The following is a 7601-nucleotide window of genomic DNA, read 5'->3' as shown; positions in this document are numbered from 1 at the left end:
CCCGGCCACAGAACATGATTTTTAAGCTTGCATTTATGAGAGTTTTTTCCTGCTTTTATTAGGTCTTAAATTTTAGGACAAATGAATAAGTAGCATGGTCTTAGTATCTTATTGGTTCAAGTATATTTTCATTGGAAAAAGTCTAGTGATTAAGAACTGAATACAAGAATAGTTTTCTAGATTCTTCTTTAGCTATCAGTAATGTGGAGACCCTTCATATTTGTCTTGTTATCAGTGGCTAAAAACAAGCCTTTAACAATAGGGTCTGTGCATCTGGAATGAATAAAGGATGTGCCATAATGAGGTCAAAGGAAGAAGACAGCTAAGCGTGGGACTCTCACTTATGTATATTAATCCTGAATAGACAGGACCTGATATCATGGTGCCTCAAAGGAAAAAAACAAAGCCATTACCACGCAAACACCCCCCCAGTGAGGAGCCAACCAGACTCAGAGGCTCTGTCTGCAGAAGGAGATAGCAGCCCTATCCATGCATCCATGACACACCCCCATCGGAGAAGAGGTCTGCTTTCTGTTTATTACTGGGTGTAGAGCAGAGAGTTATAATCAACGATCCAGAGGTAGAATGGGGGCAAGTCTCCATTCTTCACTTGGCTAACTTATGCCCCTTCGTTTTCCCCTAGCACTGAGTGCCTGAGCCTAGTGCAACAGGAATTTATAAAGGCTTGGTCTTGACTGGGGAGGGAGCCATGCACCTCAGCCGTGACACAATATAAACTTCACTCCATGAAATCCTGGAAGTTAGTGTAAACAGCTTTTAATAGCATCGAACATTTGCCCCCTTTGTTTAGACCATCTGGATGTCCCATTGTGTTCAGTCAACACTCAGTGCTGCTGTCGGGTGACAGTTGATATATGTTAAGTACAAGCAAAGTGCCCCGGCCCACTCTGGGGACCTTAAAGGGAACTTTTCAGTGTTTTGTGGAATATTCTGTCAGATCGCCGAGTCGCCTGCATCCTCAATGGCTGCGTGCCAAAGTCCTCTGGCCTCTTTTATTATTATTATTAATATTATCAAAGGAGAGTTTTGCTTTGACTGTTTGAAAGGTTAGGAAAACTATGCCAAAGTTCTTCCAGGCAGCCCGGAGAGTACGGGCTGACAGGAATCATTTTCAATATGGAGGAATGAATAAAGAAGTCCTGGGATCCTAGGAGATTCCAGGCTTTGCTTGTTTAACATGCAAAATGACTGACAAACAAGCCACTAAAACACCACCACAGAAAGCCTCGCCATAAGCACAGGCAGCTGGCTCTCAAAAAAGGAAAGATTATTCCAGAGAGCATGTGCTCACCTGCACAACCGCCCGCCCCGAAGGCTCTGCTGTGCACATGCGCATTTGCTTTCTCATGCAAAGTGGTCTCACGGCTCATCCTGATGTGGCATGCCTCAGGCTTACTCAAGTGAGAAACACCACTACAAAAGGGGAGTGCCAACTAGATGAATAGTACTATATACAAAGATTACCCAAGCAGAGTTGGTACCCTGAACTGAATGAAAGGGCTTAGAAATCTGTCCTGACTCTCTCAGCAGCTGGTTCTGGAACATCTGTGGCCTGCTTAACAATGTGCTTCTAGACTCTTGCCACCCAAAAGGGTCACCTGCTGCCTGAGTGACTTTCGGTGAGTCTTCCCTCTGGGAGGCAGCCAGGGAGGAAACACGCAACCCTGGTGTTTTTTTCTGTCGTCTTAAAAAATAGTTGAGTAGACAGAATTTCACCTTGCGATTGAAGATGTAGAAACCGGATAATGAATGTGAAACAACTTGATTTCAGATTGGTGCACTGAGCAGAGGCACACGGAGCCTTCAGAAGCTGGAGTCCTGCCAAATCTCAACAGACAGCAGAAATGAGAGGCAGAAATTCTGTAAGTGAAATCTCTATGGCACTCGGCGCCAGCACCTCCACTGTTCCCTCACTTTTCTTGTTTTGGGCACATTAAACAGGTAAGGAAAAGCCTATGGGAGAGGCTGGGCGAGGGGTGAAAGGCACAGATCTGGGAGGTGAAACTACAATCATCTTGGATTTCTTCTGAGGAATCAATGTACACAAAATAAATTGTCCAATACAGCCGCAGCTCAGCACACGCTGGCTTAGAGCCATAACTGAAGTTCTGACCATGGGAGGTTGATATGCTAGCAAATAGAATCTTACAATAAGTTTGAGGCCAGTCTGGTCTACAGAGAGAGAGTCCCAGGACAGCCAGAGCTACATAGAGAAACCCTGTTAATAAATAAATAAGTTAATTAGTTAATAATAAAACAAGCCAGGCAGTGGTGGCGTACGCCTCTAATCCCAGCCACTTGGGAGGCAAAGGCAGGCGGATTTCTGAGTTCGAGGCCAGCCTGGTCTACAGAGTGAGTTCCAGGACAGCCAGGGCTACACAGAGAAACCCTGTCTCAAAAAAAAAAAAAAAAATTGTATACTGTCCTAAGGAATAACTATAGTAAGTTCTTAGAATTGTATTTTCCACTCATTTTTACCTCTATCAAACTAAGCTGTATCCAAAATAATATGCCATGTGATGGGTTTGAGCAAGCCAAGTGTGTGGTGTGTTGTGCCCAAAGACAGACACAGCATCTTCTATTCTTCAGGCTTGATGCTTCTTCATTCAGGTGACTGGGTGTGTGGCTCGAGTTCCCTTTAACCTAAGATCCTTACTCTGCTTCAGCCAACCATGAGGTATCAATGTGACTTCCAAGGATGGAATTGTTCCTGCCATACTTTGGCTTACTCCTGCAAAACATCCCCTGTTTAGACCCCAGCCATCAACCTGGAGTGACCCATACTGCCCATGGCCAGCCCATGCTCCCTAGCTCCCGTGGAGTACCTAATGATAGAGCCAGCCAGCCAGAGTCGACCTGAACACAGGTTCCCCAGGCTTTCTCCTCTGCTCCAGTTGACGCCACACGGGGCAGAGATGAGCACAAATCAGACTGCAGAATCACCAACCGACCATCCTTCTTATAGACCATGGTTTTGCAGAATAGAAAGCAGAAACAGTTCCTAGGATTATTTCCAACACCCTTCAAAGGAATGGGTATGCTAATAAATGTGTAATACTTTGCTTATGTGGTTGATAAGCATAATTACTACTTATAGGACATAAAGGCTATAGGGAATTTCAAAACTAAAACATTTGAATGCTCTGTTTTCATCTACAAAATGCAAAGAACTGTTTATTTTTCTTATGCCTTCTAAAAGCTAAATATAATATAGGTCCTATGAAATGACAACACAGCTTCAAATTAGTAGGCCTATTAATATAAAGATATCAGTAAACTCAGCTAGAGATTTGTTTGTTTGTTTTTAAACAAAATGATAAGACATTATTCCTAGGGCCTAGAACTCAGTTATTGATCAGATGAAAGAATGCAAACGGAAAAACATTTGTCAACCATCAGTCATCCTTCAGAGAAGTTCAGATCCTAATGCACACACACAAACTTACCATTTCAAAGTCTAGCAGTTAGCTTCGCTCAGATATATGCTCAGGACATTGTAAATAATACATTTACAAATTCATTAATCCTTTTTAAAATTCCAGACTAATGAAAAATAGTGCATGCTTAAACAGCTCCTTTGGCAGCAGGGGACTGGATTAGATGACCTTTTAGAGTCCTTTCAGGGCCTGCGAGTCTGCAGAAGACAAGCTGCCCTGCTACCCATAGACGCCAGATCACAGAGGACTCAAACAGCTAATTTCACTTATTTAAATTCCATGCTTGATACAAAAATGAAAAGGCCCACTTTGATGCCTGAGTTAATGAACTACTAATTCAATAATATTTCATAATACTCTCAGTGTAAAAATTGCTACTTTCGCAAACGCTTGAATGTTATTTGCCTCTGGGTTTACAAATTACTACTGAGTATTTCTAATTTTTCAAGTCCAGGCATCTTCGAAGAGTCCCAAGAAAAAGTGCAATTATAAATCAAGAGACCACAAATCTCCAAGAGATCATATTACTAAATAATATTTTATGCAGGTTCCAAAAATAACTGGTAAAAAAAATTTCTTAATCACATCGAAGATATATTACTAAGAGGGTTTTTTTTTAATCCTACTAAGGAGGATTTGTTTTAAGTGTTAAATGGAATTATATTAATATTCATGACTTCATCTGCATAACATTGGGAAATGCCTTATTTGACTCCTAAATTTCCTGTATACATATGCGTTTAAATATTTGCTATTTCAAAAGCAAAAACATCAGCCCTCTAAGACTCTCAGAAAATGGAAACAAAACAGGAAGAGGAAACTTTTGTCAGATGGAGTCGCGGGAGCAAGCCCTGACATGTAACATCACCTAGTTTTTAAAAAAGTGTAGATGCTAATTCTGCTGATGAAGATATTGTCTTCCCCCTCTTGTGCCCTGTTCATTATGCAAGGCTGCAGAATATGAAGTGTGGATGCGAGATCCGGGCCATCTAATGATCTCCCACACCTGCTCATCTGGTACAATTTTAATTAACACTCCAAGGAGGTTTGTCAAGAGTAATCAAAAACATTGTCGCTTATAAAGCTGTGGCAAGAAATCAATAGTTTTCATCAGAAAAGGTAAAGGCTAGCATAACTGAGCCATTTAATTGCTTCATTCCAATAAACAAAAACTGCACATTTTAATGACTTGATTCGGGAGATCAATATCCAACCGCATATTGCATTAAGCAGCAACATGTGGTGGGATATTCGGAGTCATTTCCATTCCGTAAGCTGCATTGCTCTTCTTTATTTCATCCCGAGTGGCAATAGGTTGCTGCACCTCCACGGTGCTATGATTTATTTCAAACGAGTGACCTCTAGGGCCGTAAGACTAGAACGGGTGACTAGTTCTCAATGGTAAGCTACTGGCACTTGACAAAGAGCCTGCGGCAGAATGAATTTACTTCTCTTTTCCTCAATCATCAACAGGCTCTACCCTGACCCACGTTCTGACTCCTATAACAAGAGCTCCTGTCTCAGCGTGAAAAATTTACTGTCGCCTCTACTTCTCATTGAGCTGGAGTGAGGACTTCTGTCACCTTCAGTGAGCTGAGTCCAGAGATTTAACTAAACAACAGTTCCAATTTAAAAACCACCTTAGTGTGTTTTCCATAAAGCGGGTGGCATTCGGAGGCATCTGTTTCCAAATGGCACAGTTGTCTACAAAGTGAACTCTTTGTGCTACGTTTAATTCAGAGCAACACCGAGGCCCCAAAACTCACTTATTGATGTGGCGCCACGAAGAACATGAAGCGCTCATTAATACTACAGACTTGGAGGGCTATGTGTTTATTATTGGTAGCCATTAGAAGCCTGAAGATGATGGGGTACTTAAGTCATTTTGAAGGTTACTTGAAAATAGAAATTCCAACTACCCAATGAAAAATATTGTCCCTCATAGGTACTGGCTAAATCCTTCCATGTTTAGCCTCAGAAATACAAAAGCATGCAAACACACAATAAAGACATCAGATTAAACAAGGTACGCAGGCTAACACCTGTGGTGTATCTTCCTGTGGACGGGCTAGTTTAGAATCTATTGTTAAAAGCACTTTCAAACAAGGACTTGAAACAAGTCCAAACACTATCAGCATATATATTATGTGGTCCACAGAAAGAAAAAAAAGAAAGAGAAAGCATAAACCCACATTTACCTAATGCACCTGATTTTTAACAATCAACTTAAAATAATTAAGCAGGACAAATGCTTTTGAAACCCACCGCCACCGCAAAATCAACTACAAGGCAATTAAAAGGCTAGCGTTTGACGGTTTATTCCGGTCCTACTGTCTGTCACCTTCCGCAAAATTTCCACTCCCTCTTTAATTTTCAATCCCTCTGCCCTCCCTGCTTCACAGCTCCTGGCTATTGGCTTTTACAATCTGTCCCTTGGGAGTGAGGAGTTATTACCCCTGTCGATGGAAGAGAAAGGGATGTTATTCCCTTGTCACCCTCATCGGCGCTAGCAGATTCCGGGCGCTGATGGATAGTCTTCATTGGGGAAAGGCAGACGCAGCACGGTTAGTCCTCCAGCTTGTCAGATCCGTCTACCTGTGTCACTGGTATTACTTACTGGAGTCACGGTGACACTCCTCGTCCCAGAGTCGACAGAAAAATCCTAGACTCAACGCTGCACAAGGGCATTCTGCCACTGTGGGGAAACTGTCACAACACTGTCCAAGTGCCATAGCAGAGGGGACTCTCGGGCTCCTGTACCTTCTCATCCTAGACACAAAAGCAGGTGGAAGTGCTGGAGCAAATCTCTTCAGAATCAGGCTTTTTGAAGGTAAATATTGGGACGAGGGGAAACCTGAGAAAACTAACTAAAGCTGGTTGGAGATGGCTGCCAGCGCTGAGAGATGCCCAACTGTCTGCTCTCATAATTCTGCATCCTTTGATGCCTCTCGATTTGTTCACAATTGCATCATGACCTAGAAACATGGAAACCTCTACCTGAGTCTTAATTAGCAGGTGCATACGTTTGTGCTCTGTCTCACCCAAGACTTGAATAAGTGTTTCGGCTAATTGCCAAAACAATCACAGTGTTTTCCATAGCCAGAAAATGTCAGCATCTAGAGTGAAGCGGTGAGTTTCCATGCTAAGAGATGTCTGATCAGGCACCATTGGGGCTTTTTCAGGGAAAAGATATAGCAAGCTCTTCATTCTTTCTGCTTGTGGCTTGCACCTCACACCTGTCTGTCTCCTCCAAAGCTTTCACCCAAGGTGGGTAACCAATGGGCATCAAGAGGTTACTGCGACATAGTACCTAGGCAGAGCTGCCTGCTTGCTGAGTTAGCACTGCTCACCATAGGTAGTACTGTGAGTGGAAAGTCTCACTCATCACGATTCTATCAATTGGGAAAAAAAAAAAACCAGCAACAACCACACAGTTCTTGGCCTGCACCTTGGACAATTTTATTTCTGTATAAGTTATCTGTAGGTGCAGGTCTCAAATACTCATCCAATGCTTAGAGGCAGATGTCCCCAGTGCTCATATCCTAGGAGAACCAAGCAAGTAGCACACGGTGAGATGATGTCTAGAGACACCGATAAATACTCCATTTATTTGCATTTGTTGGTTTAAGAAAAGGCCATTAAGAGCTACCCAGGTTCAGGCTGGGTGATCAAATGAATTACCAAACAACTGGCTCTCTGAGCTTTGTAGATCCCACAGTTATGGCTACCAGTGAGCTCTGTCTGACACTGGAAGACCCTAGAACGTGCATTAAAAATAGGAGAAAGGAATGGGAGCAAAATGACAAGAGAGTTCTAGCACATTCCTTTTGTACTCCTGTGGTGCACACATTTGATTCTGGAATCTACTAGTAGTTAGTCTAAAACAAACCTACAAAGGGCAGTCAGATGGGGGGTGCACAGGGCAGTCAGATGGGGGGTGCGAGGTGAGGTAGGGAAAGGGAAAGAATTTCGTTGCCACCTGGTTTATTAATGAATAGAGAGGTATCTATCGTGCCTGCCTCAAACTCTTCTTCTTTTTTAAATCATTTTTTTAAAGATTTATTTTTAAGCACATTGAAGTTTTGCCTGCAGGTATGTCTGTGTGAAGATGCCAGACTCCCCTGGAACTGGAGTTATAGCCGG

The 7601-nt window shown here is 42.6% G+C and overlaps 1 long non-coding RNA gene across 1 annotated transcript; it reads left to right on the top strand.

Annotated features, from left to right (window-relative positions):
• The first annotated feature begins 1577 nt into the window (after positions 1-1577).
• LOC116070296 lies at positions 1578-5480 on the top strand. Its single transcript, XR_004110341.1, has 3 exons — positions 1578-1640; positions 1793-1962; positions 4932-5480. It is a non-coding gene; the product is annotated as an uncharacterized LOC116070296 (long non-coding RNA).
• Positions 5481-7601: the final 2121 nt, after the last annotated feature.

This window comes from Mastomys coucha, unplaced genomic scaffold (assembly GCF_008632895.1).
Source record: "Mastomys coucha isolate ucsf_1 unplaced genomic scaffold, UCSF_Mcou_1 pScaffold1, whole genome shotgun sequence".
Classification (NCBI taxonomy): Eukaryota; Metazoa; Chordata; class Mammalia; order Rodentia; family Muridae; genus Mastomys; species Mastomys coucha.
Note: the sequence above shows the minus strand (reverse complement) of the source record. Positions and strands in the feature narration are given on the sequence as shown.